The sequence below is a fragment of the Lepus europaeus genome, chromosome 7, assembly GCF_033115175.1.
Source record: "Lepus europaeus isolate LE1 chromosome 7, mLepTim1.pri, whole genome shotgun sequence".
Taxonomy (NCBI): domain Eukaryota; kingdom Metazoa; phylum Chordata; class Mammalia; order Lagomorpha; family Leporidae; genus Lepus; species Lepus europaeus.
The window spans coordinates 71,420,805-71,446,339 of NC_084833.1; the positions used below are offsets into that span (position 1 = coordinate 71,420,805).

The 25,535-nt window shown below is 35.1% G+C and overlaps 1 pseudogene; it reads left to right on the forward strand.

The window, feature by feature from the left end:
* Positions 1–20,112: 20,112 nt before the first annotated feature.
* On the forward strand, positions 20,113–20,221 carry LOC133765028 (U2 spliceosomal RNA; annotated as a pseudogene).
* Positions 20,222–25,535: the final 5,314 nt, after the last annotated feature.

Sequence of the window (25,535 nt, forward strand, 5' to 3'; positions counted from 1 at the left end):
TTCCTGTAGCCTCATAGCCAAGGACTGAAATTGTATAAAATAAAATTTTCCCAGTGAAACAACAGTAAACCTCTAGTGAATGGTCACATGGAAGGTAAACATTTTTATTTTTGCTGAAATAAATGGAGGCCAGTGTAGGTGCAGTGGAGCTATCCTTGAAGAGATTTGCCCTCCTGCTGTTTCTTCAGCTCCTTATCTAGCCACCTTTCCCCATAAGAAGAATGTCTTTGTATCTCCTGTTATCATAGAGGGCCAAGCTGCTCAAAGGGCACGTGATGTATCAAAAATAACTTTTGTGTGCTCTGATTCTGCACTGAATTCCAGCCTCTACACAGACTTTGTCCCAGGTGGAGTGTGCTCAGTGCCAGATTAATGTGATTATTTTAAGATTCCATTCATTCCTGTGATTGAGCTTTTGAGGCAGTCATCATGTCCAAGCAATAGGTCAGTGATATTCTGATCATTGCTATCCCCCACCTGGAAAAAAAAATGATTTCACTTGGTATTTAAAAATAAGCAGACAAACTCTGAAATTCCATAGCCCATTGTTATCATGTGCCTTTTAAAAAACTGGAACAACTTAAAGCTTTCCTTCCTATCTCTTCCTACACGGTAAGACTAACAATTATTGTTCATAAGTCAGATCTCATATGTTACAGCTTGATAAACTTCTACTTACCTAAGGAATGAAATATTCTGATAAGTTGAAGCAAAATAAGATCTTACATTTTTCAAGCTTCTTAAACACTTTCAAATTCTTAAATTCTTTTTTATCTATGTTACATATGATCATCAAAGTAATCCTATCAGAAAGGAAGAGAATGTCATCATATACATTTTAATATATGGAAACTGAGGCTTATGGCAAGGATAGATATAGGCTTCATTTCAAAGAATAAAAAAGGTACAGAACTGAAGTTTGAGTCTAACTTCCCTTTCTTTTTCATTTTTGAATAAAATGGTCTTCCTTTTATTGACACTGTGGAAAATAATAAAGCCTGAAAACTTAAAGAGAGGAGTTTAAGAAAATTTACCAGTAGTCACAGATTACATACATATTATACATATTTTATATAACACACTTTGCACTCCCAAGTACTTTTCAGATCTGAGAGTTAAATATTAGATAACAATAGGTTCTTTAGAGAGAAGAGACCAGGTCACCTGGATGAGCTTGAAGTTGAGGTCCTTCCGATATGGGCAGGTCAGATTCATCTCTATGCCTAAGCAGCTTTGAATGCACCTTTTGCGTGGGTTCTCATGGTATAATTCTTATTGGTACTTGTTCCCATTTATTAAAAAACCCTAGGATCTAGTGCACATAAATTTTGATCACATCCTGAATGAAGCTTGTTTTCCTCTTTGATCCTTCATGACAACCTGGTCTTGTGGAAGACAATTAAGCCTTCAGATAACTTCCCTAGTGCTGTTTAATACATCTGCCATTCTAAGAGACTGCTGTGTATCCTGCTTCCCATGTTGGATCGTTCTCTCCTTTTTAATTCTATCAATTAGTATTAGCAGACACTAGTCTGGTTTATGTGATCCATTTGACCCTTAATCTTATCATTATGATCAATTATGAACTGAAACTGATCACTTTGACTAGTGAGATGGCACTGGTACATGCCACCTTGATGGGATTGAATTGGAATCCCCTAGCATATTTCTAACCCCACCATTTGGGGTAAGTCTGATTGAGCATGTGCCAAACTGTACATCTCCTCCTTCTCTTATTCCCACTCTTATATTTAACAGGGATCACTTTTCAGTTAAACACCTAAGATAATCAGATGAAGATTCATGCATTGACATATCATAATGTATATTGTACAGTAGCTTATGTTACAGACAATAAATACTGTAAATATACATTCTATGCCATCTCAAGTTACAGATAAAATAGGAAACACTTCAAATTTATACAAAATGGAAAAATTCCTGGGGACCACCTGGACACCATCTTGGTGATCTCTTGAGAGAGAGATGGGAACATCATATGTGCATCCTTTGGAAGGCCAAGGATGTCACTGATATTTTGAGGAGAGAAACAGGAACATCATGCCTGTATTCTTTGGAGGTCCAAAGATGCTGCCAATATCTTGAATAGAGAAACACGAACATCATGTCTGTATTCCTTGGAAGCCCAAACATGCTGGGAACAGTCCTCACGTGCCTTAGATTGTGGGAAGGCTCATGATACAGAAGCCTGGATCATCTTGTTCCAGGATAACAGGCAAGGGTCTGTTGGTCTCACAAGATGTTCCTCTGCTCCTCTTAAGAAAAAGCCTGATGCATACCACCACACAGGTGAAATTGTGCTGATGTGAACAACTATACCCTTGCTGACACAGCAAGGCTGATTGCTATCTGGAGGGAATAAAAGCATCTTTGCTCCTTAACCTTAGTTTGAGCTTAGGGTATGGCTTCTGTAAAAATTGAGTCAAATAAGTGTCCATCAGCGGATGAAGGGATAAAGACATTTTTATGTACATTGACAAAATGGAATACTATTAAGTCTTTTAAAAGAAGAAAATATTGGTATTTGTGGGAAAAAATGAAGAAGAACCTGGAGGGCATTATGTTAGGTGAAATAAGACAGGAATACAAAGATAAATATCATGTGATCTCACTTACATGTGTAATCTACAAAAATTGAGTTCATAGAAGCAGAGATAAGAATGGTGATCACCACAGGCTGGGGTAGTGTGTAAGAAAGATGTTAGTCAAAGTATACAAAACTTAAATAACCCTAAATCAAAGAACTCAATTTTACAGCTTGGTGAATTCAGTTAATAACAAATATTGTATTTTGTAAGTCACTGAGAGAGTATTTTGTTATTGACCACTAAAAGATGATAATTATATGAGGTAATACATATGTTATTTATGTCAACTATGTTAATTACACTCCGCTGAGCCATTTCACAATGTATATGTAGTTCAATACATCATGGTACACCTTAAATATATACAATTTTGATTTTTTTCAACTAAAATTAAAATACCAATAAAGTAACAAATTTAAATAACATATGGGAATGTAATCCTTTTTTTATTAAAGATTTTATTTATTAATTTTAGAGGTAGAGTTACAGACAGTGAGAGGTAGAGACAGAGAGAGAGGTCTTCCATCCACTGGTTCACTCACCAAATGGCCACAAAGGCCTGAGCTGAGCCCATCCGAAGCCAGGAGCCAGGTGCTTCTTCCCAGTCTCCCACGTGACTGCAGGGGCCCAAGGACTTGGACCATCTTCTGATGATTTCCCAGGCCACAGCAGAGAGATGAATTGGAAGAGGAGCAGCTGGGACCAGAACTGGCACCCATTTGGGATGCCAGCACCGCAGGTGGAGGATTAACCTACTGTGCCATGGCGCTGGCCCCAGGAATGTAATCTTAATCAGAGTTCTAAAAGAATTTATTTTGCTTAAAATAAATTATTAAAACTCAAAAGGCAAACACAGACCAAAGGAAGAAAAAGGACTGTAATTTACAAAACTGATGTGCTTCAAGGTAGCCACAGTTTTTGGATTTCAGTTGTCATTTAGGACTATGTAGAAAAGTTGGCTCTACATTTTGTTTCATACATTGACTTTTCTTCTTGAGTGATTCTTATTGTGTTTTCAAAGCAAATTGAGAGGTATGGATGAGTTTGTACAAAAGGGAGCACACATTTATAAAATGGAAAACAAGTTGATATTCACTTTCAAATTGGTTCAATGGCTAATTTAATATCATTACTATCCTAAAAAATAGAACTACTTGCTATCTTTTAAAATCTATTGTATACCAGCTGACATCCTTTTTTTTTAACATAAAATATAGGATTGGATGTCCTTAAACCTTGACATAATAAATTAATTCCCTAAATTTTGGATTGGTCTAGATTACGTATTCAACTGAGGCATCTGGCTCCATCCTTTTCTAGTTCTCAAATGTCTTCTTTTCTCACCTAAATGGAGCAGTCCTCTATATTCTTATAGCCAAACCTGACACAAGCACACTTATTACTCAGTATATTTTTCAATCCATTGTTGATTTGCAGCTTTTTCTTCATAATTAAATAGTGAGCCTTTTTTATACCTTTATCTTTTTATGATATAGCATGGTATCTGGCAGCAAATGTTACTGATGAAAGAATAAATGATTTAAAGAATAGACAATGCAATATAATGTATTATTACAATTGTTATACCTCTGTTCAACTGCAAATCTGCCATGAAAAGGCTTTGTACATTATAGGATATTAATACTATAAAATCTTGAGATAACATGGTAAGAAATACTAAAAATCAGAAAATTATATACTTAACAGTTTGGCTCCTCTTAGTATCTCTCACATTTAGATAGTTATGTGGTCATTTATTAATTGTCAGGGAAAGGCATGAGAAAATGAAATGGAGGGCAATATTGTACAAGAAAATATTTCCTATATCCAGAATTTGTTCTTTTCTCAAATTTCCAAGTCAACATAGAGAAACAGGTGCCAACTCTCTTGAGATTCATGAATTTTGATGCTTCCATTCCATTATTCAAGTACAAGCAGCCATAAGATCCAGAATCTTCTCAATCTATATATAAGCTTAAGTGAAAAACTATTATTGGGCTTCATCACACTATAACAAGTCCATGGTAGATTTGGACTACACAAGGTAAAACTATCAAACTCTTGGTCTAAAAAGAGCATAGGCCTTACTGAGTTATGTCAGTTACTTTGCAATACCACCATAAAAAATACTTTTTATGCAATTCAACTATTTTCTCCTCAATTATCATATAATGATGGCTTTATAAACTAATTACATCTAAAATGATTAAAAACAGAATTAGAGAGTAACAATTAATTAAATCCACAGATCCAGAACTGGTTCTGAAAATGCACTTATAGTCCCACTATAGTTGGAATAATGGAAACAAGTTCAGAAATAACATAAACTGCTCACAGGGCTTGATTTTAGTAGTCAAATGTCTTGGTTTCTACCATCAGGAAAATAGAAAAACATGCTTGATCTGGGTAATACAGTGTTTCCAGCTATTTGCTTAGCAATGTGCTTTCTGAATAAAAGTAAGTTAATTAATACATATTTTTAAAGTTTAACAAGAGAGGACTAAGAATAATGACTCACCGGTCGTTAAGGTATACACATGCATTTTAATAAATCTATTTTCATTTAGAATATCATATCTTTATATGAATCATAAATTAGCTATAAAAGATAACTTTGAGTACTATACATTTGGAAATATTTAAAAATATTCTCTAATTTACAATGCTGAATATTAACTTTTATATTTTAACAACACTATTGTAAATTTAATAATAACAATGCCATAATGCTGGCCCAGTCATGTCATCTTAAGTTTCTGTGGGTCTAGGCAACCTATTGGTGCAGAGACCCTTCATCCTAGAGAAGTCTAATTCCTTGATTTCTTGCTCTTCTCAGTTGATGGCTGCTACTTTTCACTGTTTGTAGTCAAAACAATGCAAAGGACTTACAAAAGATGCCTTAGTGGATTAACTGGATGCCAACTATTACTTCAAGTTCCCATTGCATATCTGGAACCCTAACACCTCCTTCAGGGGTTGGGGTGGGGATCCTTGCCACATCCATCAGCAACAGTATTGTATGACGCTTCCTTCCAGAGACTATGCTTATTCTGCAGTCAGGGACTTCTAAGTCTGAAAACTGACTCATAGAAAAATGAAGCATAGAATTACGACTTTTTGATGATGCACCTGCCTTCAGCATTCTGATTATTCATTCATAATATTTCAATATATAAACTAAGCATCCTTTTTTTTTTTCTTTTTATATTTTGACAGGCGGAGTTAGTGAGAGAGAGAGAGAGAGAGAGAGAGAGAGAGAGAGAGAGAAAGGTCTTCCTTCTGTTGTTCACCCACACAGTGGCTGCTACAGCCAGCGTGCTGCACTGATCCGAAGCCAGGAGCCAGGTGCTTCCTCCTGGTCTCCCATGCAGGTGCCATTCTCCACTGCTTTCCCTGGCCATGGCAGAGAGCTGGCCTGGAAGAGGAGCAACTGGGACAGAATCTGGCTCCCCAACCGGGACTAGAACCCCAGGTGCTGGCGCCGCAGCCGGAGGATTAGCCTAGTGAGCTGTGGCGCAGGCCTTTTTTTTTTTTTTTTTTTTTTTGACAGGCAGAGTTAGTGAGAGAGAGACAGAGAGAAAGGTCTTCCTTCTGTTGTTTCACCCCCTCAAATGACCGCTACGGCCAGCGCGCTGCGCTGATCCGAAGTCGGGAGCCAGGTGCTTCCTCCTGGTCTCCCACACATCCTCCACTGCCCTCCCAGGCCACAGCAGAGAGCTGGAAGAGGAGCAACCGGGACAGAATCCAGCGCCCCAACTGGAACTAGAACCCTGGGGTGCGGGCGTCACAGGCAGAGGATTAACCAAGTGAGCTGCAGTGCTGGCCAAGCATCAGTGTTTTGACTTTTGCTCTGTCTTGCTCTAAGTGGTGCTGTGTTCTATTAACCATCTTCATCTCTATCAGTAAGAATCTCACCATCTCAAATTGCCACCATCGCTTTGGCACTTATTACAGTAATTTCACATATTTTGCTTTTGTCACTTAAAACCTTCCACCAAATCTATTTTCCTTAAGGATCCTGTCATCCTTATCAAATATTCCAGTTCCACCAGTTTCCACTACTAGCCATGTCCCACAGTGGACAGCCACCCTTGACTTCTTAGCGATGCTGGTGCTCTCTTAGTGATGCTGGTGAATGCACTTTAGTAAATAGGGTCCCTCTGGTTCTCCCAAAGAACTTAGGATACAGGTGGATTTTATCCATTCTACCATGCTCACTTATCTTTGCTTTTTTGATCTCTTTAATTATTATATGGTATGAATGCTATCGTTTCTGTTTCTTTTGTGTGGGCCATCACTTTCTCCAAATTTCCAAGAGTCATCTTAGCAGCAGGTATAAATCACCTTCCTAGGTTGCCCAATGTTTTAAATTATCTACCATGGAAAAGTGCTCTCATGGTCAAATTTTATAAACTGCCTGTTATCCAAATGTATTATCTGTCTAATTTTTATTTGAAATATGTATATAATTATATGTTTGAAATACATATAATTACTTGAAATATATATAATTATATATAATTATATCATATATTATATATGAAATAATTATTTAAATATATATCTAATTATACATATAATACATAATTTTATTTGAAATATTTATTTGAAATAAATTTTCAAATTATTCCACCCTTTAATCTTGTACCCTAAAGATATCATCCTAAACAAACTCTGAATCTTGCTAGTGTACTTTCAGTGGGCTCTGCAGATACTCACAACATATTATCTCTTTCCTTGTGCCTTAATGCTCCTTATTGGTCCTTTAGTCAGGAGGGAAAGTGAAAAATAGATCAGGAGGGGAGCATATGCTACTTTGTCAGGTGAAGACATCAGCAATTTCTTCAAGTAGTGGAAGCGAGGAAGCACTGGCCTCCATCAGGGAATAATGGATCAGTCCTGGAGGTGCAGACTAAGGCTGATGTGGTGTTTTGGGTTTTCAAGTAAATCAATTCCAATAGCCCCATCGTAAGTCTCAGCATCCACATCATTCTATCCAGAACTGTGACCTTGGTATGGTATGGCAGACTTAATGGGATTAAATTCAGCATTTTTGCAGTTCTGTTACAACTATCATTAATTATCTACTCTGATCCCTGCATTTTTCTTGAATTCAATAAATAAAAGTTGCCTAAGAGGACTTATCTTAGTGTTCAATTGAAAATTAATTCCCTACACCCTTTCATTTACTTTCTCCAGTGCACCAGTGTCAGTAGACAGGAACCATATAACTCCATTCCCCAGATCTCCTTTCAGATTTCTGGGCCAATTATATATCTCCTTCTACTAGAAGAATCTCTGGAGTAAATGTATTCTACTTTTACTCAAAGCCAGCATTTTCTCAAACACATGCTTAAGGCAAGAATTTTTTATATATGCTTTTTCCTTTCTAAACTCCCTCGCCTTCAAAGTCCACATCCCATTTTCAGCAAGTGTTTTACTTATCCAACTATTATAATAGCAGCTAGGTACATTTGCGGACTTGTATTTGCTCTCTCCAAATACTTCCTCGCTCAAGCTTCTAATTTCCCACTAACTCCAGTAATTTCCCAATCTAAGGCTTTTTTATGTATGCTTTTACTGTACAACCCGAGGTAGTTAATTGATAACATCTGAAGCTATAATTCTTTTATGGGAAAAAAAACCTTGATTAGGGACTCTTGTTATAATCATTGAGACACAAAGCAATGTTATATTAATTAGCAAACAAATCAAAGCATTTTGTGTTTTTTTTTTCTGTGAAAAATCTTTGTACAGCATCACTCAACTAGTAGCACTTATTATTAAAACCAGCATGCTACTTGGGAGCATAAATCTGTGTCCAATGATACTTTCTTATTCTCAACAAAGCTAGAGTAGGAAACATTTAATTTACCCATTAGCAAAGGAAAGAAAAGCTAAACTCTTTTAAATATGATCCCTTCAATGCCCATATATTGAATTTTGCTCAAAATGGATTTTGAATTTTGTGGAAATATTCACAATCACCTAATATTTAGGGAAGGACTAGGGAGAGCAGATCCTGTTTACATTTTATAAATGAAAAAAACAGAATTCACAAAATTTTGATTTTGCAATGCATTTAATATCTGTCTCCCCATTAGTCTGTACTCCATGGTAACAAAAACTAGCTTGTAAACATGGTTGCTGATACAGACTAATCTAAATATTCTGTTTATTTTAATTAAATAAAAAAATGAATACATACATCCAGATAATCCCTGGGAAGGGAGAATTAAGCATAAAATTTAAGAGTAAAAAAATTTGAAAGTTCATTATAACTTTAAAATTTCATACAAATTTTATATGAACAATTCCTTGAAGATATTAGCTTTCATCATGCCGCACATACAAATACATGTGTAAAGATCTTTAAAGTTACTGACACGTTAACATAGGACACTTCTATTTTAAACCCAAAGTATGATTTATACACAGTATTAAAGTATCTTTAATTAAAGCAGCAAGAGAAAAAAGAATAAGCCAGACTTTCTGTTTTGTTTTGTTTTGTTTTGTTTTTTAATCTGGTTTAGAGGACTGGCGTTGTGGCATCACGGATCAAGCCACGGCCTACGATGCCATCTCATAAGGGTTCTGGTTCGAGTCCTGACTGCATTTATTCCAATCCAGCTCCCTGATAATGCACCTGGGAAAGTCATGGAAGATGGCCCAAGTGCTGGGGCCCCTGCACCCATGTGGGAGACCAGGAAGAAGCTCCTGGCTTCTAGCTCCTGACTTTGGCCTGCTCAGCCCCAGCCATTGTGTCATTTGCAAGATTCTCTCTCTCTCTCTCTCCTTTTCTAACTATGCCTTTCAAATAAATAAAACAAATCTCCAAAAAAATTTTGGTTTAACACTTTTAAATAAATCATCCTTTCTGAATTAAAATGCAAACACAGCTATCATAACTCCAACATCTTGATATAAACAATTGACTTTATTTTTTAATTTTTATAACTATGAACCTCATTTTTATTTCTATGCCAACATTTTCAGGAAAGAAAAGTGAAGGCCACTCTCAAATTAGCTCATCAGCGACCTCTAGAGGTCTTTTGATTCTTTTACAACTGTATAAGAAATGAAAATATTTTGTGTGTGATAGTCTGAGTAGAATTATAATTGTTTTCCTGTTAGAGAGACTGCAAGTGGTGTTATATATTTCCATAAATTCTGAATAAAGGGGAATAGATTTTTACAATCATCCTTGTCTAGGTTTAAAACAAGGTTATCTATACATGTTTTCTCCATTGTGTAGAAAAATATCAGTAATTCAGGCAGCCTTATTTAAGAATCTTCTAAAAGCATGCACCTGTTTCTCCTTAACCTCACACTATCCAGGTTGTTCTTGTATCATAACATATTTTTTAGATGTCTACACTTATGGTCAGGCTTTTTAGACTTTTAAATAACTCAGTAGCATTATCTCAATACCTAGCACAGTGCTTTGTCTTAGTGTTTTGAACAAAAAGGATTCATAGTAATCCTTGTTTCAAATGTTTTTCATGAGAATAGCATGTGAAGCAGCTTTGTATGATGTTGCAAAAATGCTTTATATTACCACAAATTCAGCATGGTACACAATAAAGAAGAGAAGCACTTATCCAAGGCATCTTCAGGGGTTGAGGTAGCAGCTTCTTACATCTTGTAGAACTGAGAAAAGTTTTATGTGATAACAGAAATCTCTTTAGGGTTCTAACTGTAACACTGACTATAATCAGGGTTTTAGTCAGGCAGATAGGATATCAGTGGCACTGGAGGAAAAGTAGAGATAAGGAAATGATAAAATTAACTATAAAAGATTTTTTAGCTGTAGAAATACTATGAAAAATGCATCTTTCCTTACTGTAAAAAGTTTTCACAAATTTACAATGTTTACTTGAAAATTTGTTGGAATATAGTGATTATGGCTTGTGAACCTCAAGTAGTCTCACATTAAATAAAAATGATACATAAATTCTCCTCTATTAGGTTAATGTATAATTTTAATTGTTTACAAAAGTGAAGGGGCCGGGTAAAGACAACATCTGCAGTGCCAGCATCCCCAATGGGTAGTGGTTCAAGTCCCAGTTGCTACACTTCTGATTTATCTCTCTGCTATGGCCTGGGAAAGCAGCATATGAGGTGGCCCAACCTTGGGCCCCTGCAGCCATGTGGGAGACCCAGAAGAAGCTCCTGGCTCCTGGCTTCAGATCAACCCAACTCCGGCCATTGCAGCTATTTGGGGAGTGAACCAGCAGATAAAAGATCTCTCTCTCTCTCTCTCTCTCTCTCTCTCTCTCTCTCCCTCTCTCTCTCTCTCTACCTCTGCTTCTGCCTCTCTGTACCTTCACCTTTCAAATAAATAATATTTTAAAAAATAGTGAAAAAAAGCAATCATATGAGATCAATTGTTTGGAGATAAGTTGGCCATTATTTATTGACATGTATATCCTTAGCCTAAATCTTAACTAAACTCTAGATGTCAAAAGCTTCTGAACATTTCAATTTGAACATCTCACACACATTCTAAACTAGTCATGTCCATTATTAAGATAACGCTAGAGGGCCAACACCATGGCTCACTTGGTTAATCCTCCACCTGTGGTAGCGGCATCCCATGTGGGCACAGGGTTCTAGTCCTGGTTGCTCCTCTTCTGGTCCTGCTCTCTGCTGTGGCCCAGGAGAGCAGTGGAGGATGGCCCGGGTGCTTGGGCCCCTGCACCCGCGTGGGAGACCCCGGGGAAGGCGCCTGGCTCCTGGCTTTGGATCGGCGCAGCGCCGGCCGTAGCAGCCATTAGGGGAGTGAACCAATGGAAAGAAGATCTTTCTTTCTGTCTCTCTCTCACTGTCTATAACTCTACATGTCAAATAAAATTTTAAAAATTAAAAAAAGATAACACTAGCCAAAGTCAGCTTTTGTTGTTCCATTTCTTACCTCAATGAATAATACTATTCAGTTACCCAATTCAGTATTATGAGACTCATCTTTGCTCCATCTTTACATGTCAATGAAAATTGTCTCACTTTACACAATTTACTGCTGTATTTTTAGATCAGAACCTCATCATTCCTTTATTTCTGAGGCTATCATCTCCTGTTCTTTTTATCTCTAAAATGTATCCACCCTCCTTTTTTAGTACTCCTACTGAACTGCTGCTAGAGAAATTGTTCCAGAATCCAAGGTCAACATGTCTAGAGTAGAGGTTAAAGGGAAGGCAACATAAAGGATGATCATGGATCCTTAACACTACTGAAAATTGTACCTTACTCTTAAGTACAGGGTACCAGGCAGACAAAACTCGAAGCCTGGATTAAAGCCTGGATTATAATTAAAGCTTAATTATACTAAGACTATAAATGTTCCTTTACAATTCTACCAAAATATTCTTATTCTAGTAGCCCGAAAGTCAGCAGCTCTTTGATTTATCTTCTCTTTCCACTTCAGTGTTGTAATGGATTCACTGGGTCCATATCGTTAAATTACTTTTTCATAACTAACTTTGGTGGCACTGTCACACTTTTGTGGGCAAGATGACCACAAAAGAAGTTCAAGGGAAAGATGTCTTGATGAGGCCATTATGGAAGCCCAGAGAAACAGAACGGTGCTTTGAAGTAAGTATCTAAGGAAGCAGTGCCTTTAGTCTAAAAATGTCTATAATTTGTGTTTTTAATGGCTTGACTTTTTCTTCAGTTGTTTTTCAAATAAGGAAATATCACCAAGCCCTAAAGACTCTTATTCAGCTAGTGGACATCTGCAAGGTCTATCATTTGAATATATTTTTCTCTTGCTCCTTCTCTATTGCTTCTGTCTCTCCTTTGGTTTCATCCTTTATAAATTAGCTGGGTTTACTTTGCTGTTTTTAGAGTTCCATATCCCTGTCTGCACTGTTTTTGCCTGCTATGCCAGCGGTATGGAAGTTAGAAACGGAACACAACATTACAAGCACCCCCTCACACACACACACAGAGAACTCTACACCTAGAATTTACTGTTAACTTGAAATATTGATCTCACAGAGGAGCTGGAAACAGCCTGAAATAAAGCATTAGAGAATCTAGCCCACGCAAAGAGTATATGACAGAATTTTGAAAAATGAATTGTCTTTTTCTCATTTCTAATACACTGAATTGTGTAGAGGATGACAAAGAACTTGTGTCATGATCAGATCTGCCTCTATTGCCTGGGAGATGCCGAGCAAGCTCTCTCCTAAAAGAGGTTTGAAAGTTATTTTTTTCTGAGAATAAAGGCATGAAATTTTCATGTTTTCAAGAAAACATACTTGTCATACTCCTTGGTATTCTAGACTCCAACTTGTATGAACATTCAGATAAATATGTCTCATACTATGTAATTTTCTCAAGACAATACTTTTTAATATATTTATTTGAGAGGCAGAGAGAAACAGAGAAAAATAAAAAGAAGTTATTTGTTTATTACTTGACTCAAGACTGTAAACTCTTTGATATGTGACAAATTTATTGTCTTACTATTTTATATACTATTGTGTAGAATTGTCCTGTATGTACTATGATGTAGGTGCTACTCTGAGGGCTTTTTAACTATTAAAACTCACTTACTTAATCCTTTCAACATTTCTATGATTTGGGACTATTATCATCACTATGTTTCAGATTAGGAACTTGAGGCTCACACAACTTAAATAATTTAGTCAAAGTCATGAGTTAATAAATGGAAGCCATAGGCATAAAAGCCAAACTGCCAAGACTCAGGGCATCTACTTTCAACTTCTCTATGCTGTTTATCAGTTACAACTTAAAGCAAGCACAAGATTTGGCATATAGTAAGCCCTTAATAAGTGTCATATCCTTTTGTTAGTTTTCTAATTATCTAAAACTTAGTGGTATGAGGGAAAAAGTGATATATGAGAGTTCTGAGTATTAGAGTTTGGACATGGAAGCATGATGCTAAAATTGAGATGCCAATCAGGCTGTGTACATTTTGGAAGCTCTAGGAAGGATTTGTTTTCATGTCTTACCGGCTTTTAGAGACCACTCACATTGCTTATATCATGGCCCATCTCCACCTTGAAACCTAAACAACACTGCATCCTTTTGTACCTTTTGCTTTCATAGACAAGTCTCCCTGACAGACTCACTTCTGCTTCCCTCCTCTACTTCTAATAGGCCTTATGATTACATTCAATATGATTATATTCGATATACCTATATCTTATTCCCCTACAATAAACACCTCCTCTGGCTTTGGGGAGTTACTCAGAAGTCTCCCATGATTCATACCAAAGACTTTTTGCATACATTTACTAATGTTTGCCTAAGAAAGATCATCAAATAATTTAATTCTTTTAATTACAGCTTATGAAGAACAAATGACAGTTTATTAATCCTCATTGGCAAAAACAGCAGTCAAAATACAAGGGCAAGGACACAAAGAATAAGACATATTAGACACAAGTTGTGTTGAAAAAACAATAGTCTAAAACTTCTATGGATTGTGCTAACAGACTTGGTTGCAAGTTACACTAATAAGATGAGAGGTAAGTCAGCCTTATTCTATAGAATAGAAAACAAAAGCTTAGAAAGCAAATGAGGAACCAAGAACACTTTGTATATTTGTATGTAAATCACTATTCAAAACCTGAATTTTATATTTATATTTGAGTAAACAAAAATTTAGAGAAGTTGACAATTTCTCCAAGATTACACCTGTGTCAAGTGTCAGAGTCAGATTTGGGATATATTTCTGGCACAAACGAGTACTCATACATTAAAATTTTAAGAGATTGCTTAGAAAAGCATTATTTCTTGGGTAAAGTTGCATGAAAAAGGGAAGATCTTAAATGAATAGACATATGTATTTATAAATTCTGATAATTTGTAATAAAAATAAAAAGTAGCCATATGTTCTAGAGCTAATATTTGTGTTGGTTATCATTCTGAAGAAAATACCCAATCAGGCTTTTCATGATCCACAACTAAATAAGTTTTGAAAAGGTCTAGCAAAAAAAACCCAATTAATGAAGTTAGTGTCCATATGTGTGCATATATGCATTTATACTTAATTTTTAAATAAAAGTCTTATTTAGATAAAATTCACATAATATTAAGTTCATCCTTTTTGGGTTGGTGATGTAGTGTAGGAGGCTAAGCCCTATCTCTTTGTCTCTCCCCCTCTCTGTTTGTAACTCTATTTCAAAAACAAATAAATTAAAAATTAAGAATCATTCTTTTAAAGTGTGCAATTAATGGTTTTCATACATTCACAGAGTTCTACAACCACTACCACTACATAAGTTCGAAGCATTTTTTAACACAATGATCCAAGTGCCCATTAGCAACTCAAACAATTACCTGCCCAAACAACTGTCCAACCCAAGTCATAGAAAACCACTAATGTAATTCCTCTCTATATGTGCTTGACTTGCTCTGCACATTTCCAATAAGTGGAATCTTACAATATGTGTCCATTTGTGATTGTCTCTTTTCACTTAACAATAATATCTTCAACGTCATTCCATGCTGTTCCACATATCAGTACTTCAATACTTTTTATGATAAAACATAGATCGTTTTACAAAGGAAGGTAAGTTAAGAGAGAAAGAGAAAGACAAGAGAAAAGAAGAGGAGATAAGAAGATAATGAGAAGGTGACAGGATGAGAGGAAAGGGAGAGAAGGAGTGTGGGAAGAAAGAGGGAAGGAAGGAAGGAGAGAAGAAAGGAAGGAAGGAAGGAAGGAAGGAAGGAAGGAAGGAAGGAAGGAAGGAAGGTGGTTTTTAGACATTGATGGTTGAGAAAAATTATTGAAAGGCAAGAGAAGATTAACATTGAATATATATATATATATATATATATATATATATATAGAGAGAGAGAGAGAGAGAGAGAGAGAGAGAGAGAGAGAGAGAATCACCCAACTCTAGGAAAGGAGATATGAAACACTGTAGAAGTGTAAAAGTTTGGCAACAGAGGAAATTGAATGGAAAGTGAATTGCCTGGTTGTATTACTTTTCTTAATGAGAAACAAAAGAAGAAGGAAGAGGAGGAGGAGGAGGAGGAGGAGCAGGAGGAGGAGGAGGAGGAGGAGAATTGAAGTTTATTCAGTTTAACAAATATACATTGTTGACTCATGCTTCATCTGACTATTTGCAGGATAGTGAATGATCCAAGAGAGTAAAAATCATGTTCCATAACAATCAACAACACACAGAATCATTAATATTGGTTAATCTTTTCTGAAGAATTTATATTTTAGGAATTTTATGGAATCAAAAGTTCAGGCTTGACATCTAACTTTTCCTTATGCATATTATACTTCCCTTCTATGACATGACAAAAAGTGAGTCTTCAATTAGTACTTGAATACTTAAAGGAATGAGTAACTCTTTCCCTTTTTGGGGAACTCTTAGTGAGTGCTAAAAAACAAGTTTTGAAATCACATACTAACTAGGTTAGAATCCTGTTTCTATCATTGTCAGGATGTGTAACCTTGGGGACCTCTGATGCTTACTTTTATCTAAGAAATAGAAATAGTGAACATACTTAACATATAACACAGAGGATGTTACATACTTAACATGTAACACAGTTAGATGCCAAGTTCATAAGTATATGTGAGAAAGATCTTAGAACAGTCTAGTATCAGTGATCAGAATCTGCTATCCCAAAATATGAAATTTGACATAAGGATTGCCTTAATATATGAAAAATAGTAGATGCCAACAAAAGCTCTCCACTGCCCACACCCACACTTGCCTAAAACAAAGCTTATCAACCCAGAAACCATACTAAGAGGAATACCTGTAATAACTTTATTAAAACAACTGTAATATTCTAGTAGTCCCTCTCCACTTGTCACCTTTGGAAGCCTAAACTGTTTTTTCCTTTGTCTTGTCACTTCTCTACCAATTTATTTTTCCTTGTTAAGTTTCTAGATAAGCCCAAATTCAAATCATCTTTTCAGTTAATCACTAAATTTCTCCCATGGGTTAGTGGGCTGCAGGTTTTAAAAAACTATTTGCTTTTGTCTTATCAATCTGTCCTTTATTAGTTTAATTTCTAGGTCTCCAGCTAGAAATTCTAAGAGGATACAGGAAAAAGGTTTTTCTCCCCTACACTAGCATATACAGTGTGTTTGGTGAATGACAGCTGTAGCCGCAACATCTAATAATTTATCTTTACATTCTTCTGATACAGAGCAAAATGCTGATAAATGTCCATCTACTCATTGATCCTAGTTTTATATTGTCATTTCCAGGGCTTATAAATGTTGAATTTCTGTTTTATATGCCTGTGAGAAGTCTGAAATTTATGTTGTTTCCTCTAGTTTAGAATATCCTTCCCCTTAATATTGATTTAGGTAAATTAGCTTATATTAAAAATTCATTTTTATAACCTTTACGTGACACTATAGCACTGTAGCATTCCTGAACAAAATATTTTAATAGCTGCAGAGTATTACCTAGGTAATTTTACTTTAACCTATGTAGTAGTTCATCACTGTTGAAAATGATATCTTCTTCATTTTTGTTACAAAAATATAATTATGTAGATTCAGGTATAAACTTGATATTTTTCTCAAACCTAATTACTAGAACCAAAATTATTGTCCAGAAAGTATGTAAAAAATATTTTCTGTTCTGCCATTACATTCTCATACCAAACAGATTTTTTAAGTTTTTCTGTCACTGAGTCAAGATTTTTAAATGATATTTTATGTTGTTAAATTATGAATTTACAAAGTTGTCCAGATTTCTTAGTAGTGTTCTTCAAGCTTCAACATATATGTTGGAAATATTAAAAGGGGAAGGATTATATTCAATGTGGTTCAAGGTAGTTGCCCATGAAACTCTTTTATACCATATAGAGTATATTTTGGGAAATTCAACATTGGAATAATTCAACAGCAAAGAAAGAGTATTTTAGGGATAAAGGATTCCCTTTAAAAGATAATGCTTCCTGTGAAATGAAGACAAGAGGATTTAGCACTTCCACCAAAAAAGGACAGCTTAATTCAACTGAAGATCTATGCTAATAAACACCTAAATATTTAAAAATTAACATATGCTGGAACAATTATCTCTTAGTTAAATGTTGTCAGCAGATCTCATGGGTACTCAACAGCCTACAAACATTAAGAACTGCTCAAAAAAAAAGTGGGCATATTTTGACAAGAATTTAATGAAGTCATTAAAATTATAAGATTACTGTAATTAAATGGTCTCTTAATGCAATCATCTCTCTAAAGCCAAGGAAGAAATTTCATATATGAAGCCATTTTCTGAATAATCACAGACAAATGGGTTGAAATTTGTATGAAGATGCAAAGACAGGATCCAGAATATTTGGTTTACGTAGTAATTCTCTTCTTACTGTTGTGTCATTAGGTAAACTTTTATGGCATACGCCTGTTCCCGTTCTTATAAGATGTGACAGTAATGTTATCTGATTTTGTATTTCTGCAGCATACAAAAGAGACTTAGTTGCATTCTAACAGCTGCAAATTTGAGAAGTTGATTTTTTTTCTGATCATACATGGGCAAAATTAGAAAGAAGAAAAGATGTTTTAATACATATCCTGAAAGAGTACAATTTGAAAGGGAATAATTCCTTTAAACATGAGATTTATTCTCTCCTTACTGAACCAAAACAGTTTTGGGAATCTGTACAAATTTAATTATGGAATGTTTTAAGCACTTTTTCTATCCACAGATCTGGATAAATAATTATAAAACAGCATGAAATATAACAACTTTGTGTCTAGTAACAGAAGATACGGGTTTGACTCTTAGCCTCTGTCTTTTTGTTATGAGTGAAAAGGTGGCAGAGAAAGATTTTCCTTGGTTATCTTTGCCTTGCATGGAAGGATAATTTCCAATGGACAAGGCAGAGAGAAAAGCAAGATTTATTTAAGTCAGAAAACTGCAGAAGTGTCCAGGAGAGGGGCTCCAAAAGACTCAAAACCTGAAGGGCCACTGGTAGTGGGGTTTTTTTGGGGAAAAAAAAAGCAATTACAAAACCCATGAGAGTCCACATTTGCAATCTTGTCTGTCCTGTCTAGCTTGCTCATGAAAAGAAATATAAACCATCAGAAGGATGGAGTCACCACACCCATTTTATTTTCATGATAAGATTGGAAGCTCCCAAGGAGTGGGATAGGCACTTTTGATCTTGCTACAGATAACTTGTGGGGAAGGCAACCATTTCATATCCTCTTAGAGGGACCCCCCTTTCCTCGTTTTCTACCAGGACCAACAACCTAACTGCCTATTGACCTGCCTGAATCCTCACGTCTTTAGAGCTTTATGAATTGACATGTCACTTCACTTCTCTGTTTGCTCATATATGAAATAGTTTTTCAGAACTGTTCAAGGTATAAAACTAGATAATGTAAAACAGAATATTTCATAAATTATAATATATATGAAAATATCAGTAATTATTTAAGTGAAAATGGGGAAAGGGTGATCTGATTGTTAATTCTGACAAAGTGCTGTTATGTTTAGACAAAATTACTGAAAATCTAGTTGATAAATGTTTCTCTGTTCTCCACTCTTAAAATCAGCAACCAAGCATTCATTTTCCCTGCATAAACATTCAGAGACTCTTTAGAGATCTGATTCAAATCTTTCCTTTTCTTCTCTTATTCTGTTCATCAAAACATTTGCATCTCCTGTTTCTTCACTAAACAGTAGTGTTGTTAGTAGAAGGACTATAGCAAAATATATCACCTGTAGTAGAAACAATTTTTCACATGTTCCCTGTACCACTATGAATGTCTACATTGTCATGTGACTCTGAAGTATCATTCATGCAAGGCATAGAATGTATTTCCTCAATGTATTAACATTAAACTTCACCATATCACTTGCTCAACCTAATGAAATGAGGAAGTAAATGTCCATGTGCTGAGTGTATCTAATCCCCAAAAGATGTTTCCAATGTTTTTCTTGGGATCCTGTGATCTATCATGGGAAGAACATGCCATGGGTTGCTTTGATTCCAAGGATAATTTGAACATATATAGAGCATCTTAGTATTAGGTTTAAATTTTACAAAACTGCCAAAATATTTTCCCAGCAAGTCATTTCATTTTATATTCCCATTGGCAATGTGTGAATATTTCAATTGCTATACATCCTTATGTCAAAATCTTATTTCTTTTCAATTTTAGTTATTCTAGTGGATGTGTCATGATAGTACAATTGTGATTTTAACATGCATTTCGCTGATGAATAAGATGTTGAGCAGATTCTTGTGTACTCATTGATTTCTTGATATCTTCTTTAGTAAATGTTCAAATTTTGTACTTATTTTAGGATATCTTATTATTTTTACAAACTCTAAATACAAGCAGTTTATTAGATGATAGATAGGTACCTGTGAGAATATGTCTCTGTATGACATAAATTGGAGCACTGTGCATTTGCTGATATTTGAGACCGTTTATGTCTCATAAGTTTGCTTTTTTTCTTCTTTTTCTAAATTTCCGTTGATGTATCTTCAAGCTTCCTAATTTTTTCAGTTTTTAAACTTATTTATATATAAAATCGCTTCTCGGCCTTTTGGCTAAGATCAAGTGTAGTAAATTTATTTACATAAAGGGAACAGGTTTCATGTATTTCATATATGCAGTCTTATGAACATGATGATACTTTCCACTCCCACTCTCTCCCTTCCTCACTCCCACCTTCCCTCCTTCTCTCTTTCTTATTTTTCTTTTAATTTTTGTGATGACATACTTTCAATTTACTTTATAACCAGAAGCTTAATCTTCCACTAAATAAATAATTCAATAAGTAGTAAGTAGAAAAACCATTTTTCCTCAGGAGTATAGACAAGAACTATAAACAATGATAAAATCTAAGATGTCAGTTTTACTCACATTACATTCTTTGTGCTCTATGTATTAGTTACAACCAATTAGAGAAAACACGTGATATTTGTCTTCTTGGGGGGACTGGCTTATTTCTCTAAACATAATGGTCCCCTATTGCATCTATTTTGTTGCAAAAGACAGTATTTTATTCTTTTTGTTTTTATGGCTGAATAACTCATCCCATCAAAAATGTTTTTGAGTAACTGAACTTTTAAATTTAATTATTATACATTCAGATCTAGAATTTCTCTTTTTTCATAGTTTTCATATTTGTTGAAATTTCCTTTAATATTTCATTTTAGCTTACAATATTTAAAGATATTTATGTGAGCTGGCACTATGACATAGCAAGTAAAGATGCCACCTGAATCCCATATGGGTGCCAGTTCAAGACCCAGCTGCTCCACTTCCAATCCAGTTCTCTACTATGGCCTGGGAAAGCAGTAGGAGATGGCCCGAGTTCCTGGGCCCCTGCATCCACATGGGAGACCCAGAAGAAGCTCCTGGCTCCTAGCTTCAGATCTGCTCAGCTCTGGCCATCACTGCCATTTAGGGAATGAACCAGCGGATGGAAGACCTCTCTCTCTCTGTTTTTGCCTCTCTGTAGTATCTCTGCCTTTCAAATAAAAAATAAATAAACCTTTAAAAAAGATATTTGTATAGGATCAAGTTCTTTTATTTGTTTCATAACTTCTAAATAGATCCAGGTTATTGTTCTTGCATGAAACACGCCCATCAATGATCTTTGTTACTGTATAAGTTTTTGTTGCTTTGAAGCGAAATTTAAAATAGTTTTGAGGTTATTTTAGTGTCATAGCATAGTTATTCATGATGTTTCCAACAGTATGTCATTGTCTTACCCTCAAAAAGTCATGGTTTTGTGACAGCATTTTTAGAGCCTTTCTGAGGTACTCAAAAGTATTTATATACATATGTTCACAAATTCTTTAAAATTTAATTAAATCATATTATTACAAAATCAAAAAATCACATAAATATGTTTTGGTTCTCACTCAGCATATTTTACAGAAGAGATGGAGATCAACAGTTAATTTGAATTGTGTAATTGGAACTCCATTAACAAAGTTGCTACTCTATTTCTCTCTCCATTTCTATATGAAGAATATGAGGTTCAGAAAGAATAGTGTTAATTTTCCCAAGTTCAAAGACAGGTGAGTTACAAGCAAACACTGGAGTACAGGTCCTGTCACTAATCCTGGGCTTTTACTATATATTACATTTTGCCAAAAACCTGTTTTGTATTCTGTGTATCTTTGGTGGAAGAAAATGCCCAAACTCACCATAGGAATATATGCCTGAAAAAACCCAGGATGTGTTCTTTTCTAATCTATGCTATTTGATTATTCAGCAAGTTGTTGATGTTCAATCTATTGTAGATTAGATAAAAATCCACCAGGGACCCTTTCAGTGCAGCTGAAAATTGCATTTACCTACATGAAGCAATCCACTGAATGACAAAGTTTTCAACATAATCTAGTTAAACCAAAATTAAACCTTACAGACATGGGCCTTTCTATTTCTTTAGCTATATTGAAAACCCAATAAGTCACTTATTTTCTTTTGCCTACTTATTAAAACATGATTCTAAATTGCTAAATACATGCTGATTTTGAGTAGAAAAGTGTACAAATTTTACTTTGGAAAACGTAGTGCAAGTAAAATAATTCTTAGTTATAAATTTTCGCTTTGCATTAAACCTTTAAAAATTATAATATTAAAAGGGGTATATTTCTATATCTATCTATCTATATTAATCTAGATTTATGTCATCTATCTATATCCACGTATAACATGATGGTTATAGTTAGTAAAATTTTATCACATGCTAGAAACTTGCTATGAGAGTAGATTCAGGGGCTCCCAACACATACACATACACAAACACACAAACAAACACATATACAATGGTGACTATGTCAGGAGATGGGTGTCCTAATTTTCTTGTGTAGTCATTATTTGATAATGTAAATGTACATAGAAACATCATGATATTTATCCTCAATATATATCATTTTTGTTATGAAGAAAATGATGAGTGTTAGCAAGGATATGGAAAAATCAGAATACATGGATCTCTTAGTGGGAATGCAAAATGGTGCAGTCATTTGGGAAAACAGTATAAAGATAGAAATTCTACTCTGATTATATACCTAAAAAATTGAAAACATAATCTCAACAACATATTTGCAAATCCTTGATCATTGCAACAATATTAATAATAGCCAAGAGATAGAGGTAACCAACGTGTCCATCAACAGATGAATATGTAGAAAATATGGTATATACATACAATTGAATATTCATTCTTAAAAAAATAAAGAGATATTGCCACATGTAATCATACGAATCTCTTGAAACACATTTCTTTAAGCTAGGTGAATTAAGCCATTCACAAGAAACACTAATGTTATGTGATTCCATTTGCATGAGTTATATAAAGTAATCAAATTCATAGAAACAGAAAGTAGAATGACGGTAATCAGGAGCTGGGGGAAGAAGAGAGGGGTGGTTGTTCAATAATTACTAAGTTTCAGGTTTTCCAAATGACAAACTTCTAGATAATGTACAGCATTTTGTTTATAGTTAATACTTCTGTACACTTACAAATGAATAAGATGATACTTTTTGTCCTGTATTTTTAGCACACACACACACACAGATCAGTAGTTGCTGAAGATGAAGGTGGGTGGGAGAGAGGAAAAGAAAGATTTCAAAAATACATGAAGAAATGTGTATGTGTACCCCCAACTACACAATAGGATACTATTGGAATTCATGAGTTTAAAAAAAGTTCAAATATTAGAAGAGGATCTGAAAAAATTCTCATATATCCTAGTAATGAGTAGTTCTTTCTGCAAAGCATTTGTATGAATAATAATAAGTTCTGATTCTTTTTAAGTCTTTTAAAATACATGGACAAAGTTATCATAAGCAAACTCAAAGATTATTCATAAAATGTGGAAAAATACTTGAAGTTCATATTAAAGAAAAAAAATGTTCTTACAGAGAGCTTCTACAAGTCTAAAAGAAAAAGACAATTCAATGAAAATTAGCTCAAAAGATATGAAAGACAGCCTATAGAAAAATAAATATCAATAGATATTAGATTATAAACAAGTGTTCAACTCTTTTCAGCATAAGAGAGAAAGGATTAGAAGGCCTTTTTAGTTAGATACTAGCAGAAAACTTCCAGTGTTTGGAGAAGGACAGGGACATCCTAGTACAGGAAGCTTGTAGAACTCCTAGTAAACATGACCAAAAGAGATCCTCACCATGATACATTGTAATCAAATTCACCACAGAGAAACATAAAGAAAAGATTCTAAAATGTGCAAGAGAGAAATGTCAGATTACTATCAGAGGATCTAATCTGATATATCCAGTTAGACTCAGAGCAGACTTCTCATCAGAAACCCTACAGGCTAGTTGAGGCCATTAACATTCAATGTGACTATTGATAAGCAGTAACTTTGCCCTGCCATTTTACCGAAGATATTTCAAATATATGCTTTGAATGTCCTGTGATCTTTTACTGTGAGGTTTTCTTCCTTTACCTTCTTTCATATTGATGACCATGTTTCTGTGTTTCTGTGTGTAACACATCTTTAAGCATCTTTTGCAGGGCTGGATGAGTGGTGACAAATTCTTTCAATTTCTGCTTGCTATGAAAAGTCGTTATTTCACCTTCTTTCACAAATGAGAGCTTTGCAGGATATAACATTCTGGACTGGCAGTTTTTTTCTCTTAGTACCTGGGCTATGTCTCACCATTCCCTCCTCGCCTGTAGGGTTTCTGATGAGAAGTCTGCTCTGAGTCTAATTGGAGATCCTCTGAGAGTAATCTGACTTTTCTCTCTTGCACATTTTAGAATCTTTTCTTTATGTTTCACTGTGGTGAGTTTGATTACAATGTGTCATGGTGAGGATCTCTTTTGGTCATGTTTATTAGTGGTTCTATGAGCTTCCTGTACTTAGATGTCTCTGTCCTTCTCCAAACCAGGAAGTTTTCTGCTAGTATCTCACTAAAACGGCCTTCTAATCCTTTCTCTCTCTCTATGCCTTCAGGAACTCCTAGAACCTGAATGTTGTTTTTTTTTGTTGTTGTTGTTGTTCGTTTTTTGTGGGAGGTAAAATAGCAAGGTTTATTATGGAAGGGACATCCGTAAGGACGGATGGGCACCTCTCCAGACAGAGCCTGAGACTGAGAGAGTGCCCAGTCACTCGGACTTGGGGGGAGGAAAGGAGCGAGGTTACATGCTTGAGTGGAGAGAGTACACCTGGCCAGACCAGGCGGGCGGCTCAGCAGAGTCAGAGGGCTGAGCGCCGAATGTTGGGTTTTTTAATAGTATCCTGTAGATTCCCAACAATATTTTTTAGATTTCTAATTTCCTCTTCTTTTCTTAGGTTTGACTATATACTTTCCTGTGCTCTGTCTTCTAAGTCCGATATTCTCTCTTCTGCTCACTAATTCTGTTTTTAAGGTTCTCAAATGTGTTTGTCATTTGATCTATTGAATTCTTCATTTCATTATGATTTCTCTTCACTATCACAATTTCATGTTCTTTTTTTTTAAACGTTTGTTTATAAAGTTTTATGGATTTTTACAGTGAAATGTTTACAGTTGTTTAATAAAGAACTGTATGTATATTTTGTACAGGCTCCTTTTTGTGAATCCTTAAAAACTCAACTCTAGGAAGCAACTACTGTTTTATACTAAAAGGCTGAAAATAAAGTCGCCAGGCCAGACACAATTTCATGTTCTATTAGATTCTTCATTTCATTCTGATTCCTCCTTAAGATTTCATTTTCATGAGAGAGATTTTCTACCCTGTTCAGTAAGGATTTCTGTAGTTCAAGAATTTGTTTTTGAAAATTAAATGTTCTTATCATAAATTTTTTGAAATCCGTATCTTTCATTTCTTCTATCTCATCATCTTCATAATCTTGAATTGGAGTGGTTTGTTCATTTGGGAGCATCATAATGTCTTCCTTGTTCTTGTTTCCTCGGTTTCTGCATTTGTTGCTTAGCATTGTGGAGATATTCCTTGGCTTTTTCTTATTTTTTTTTCCTCA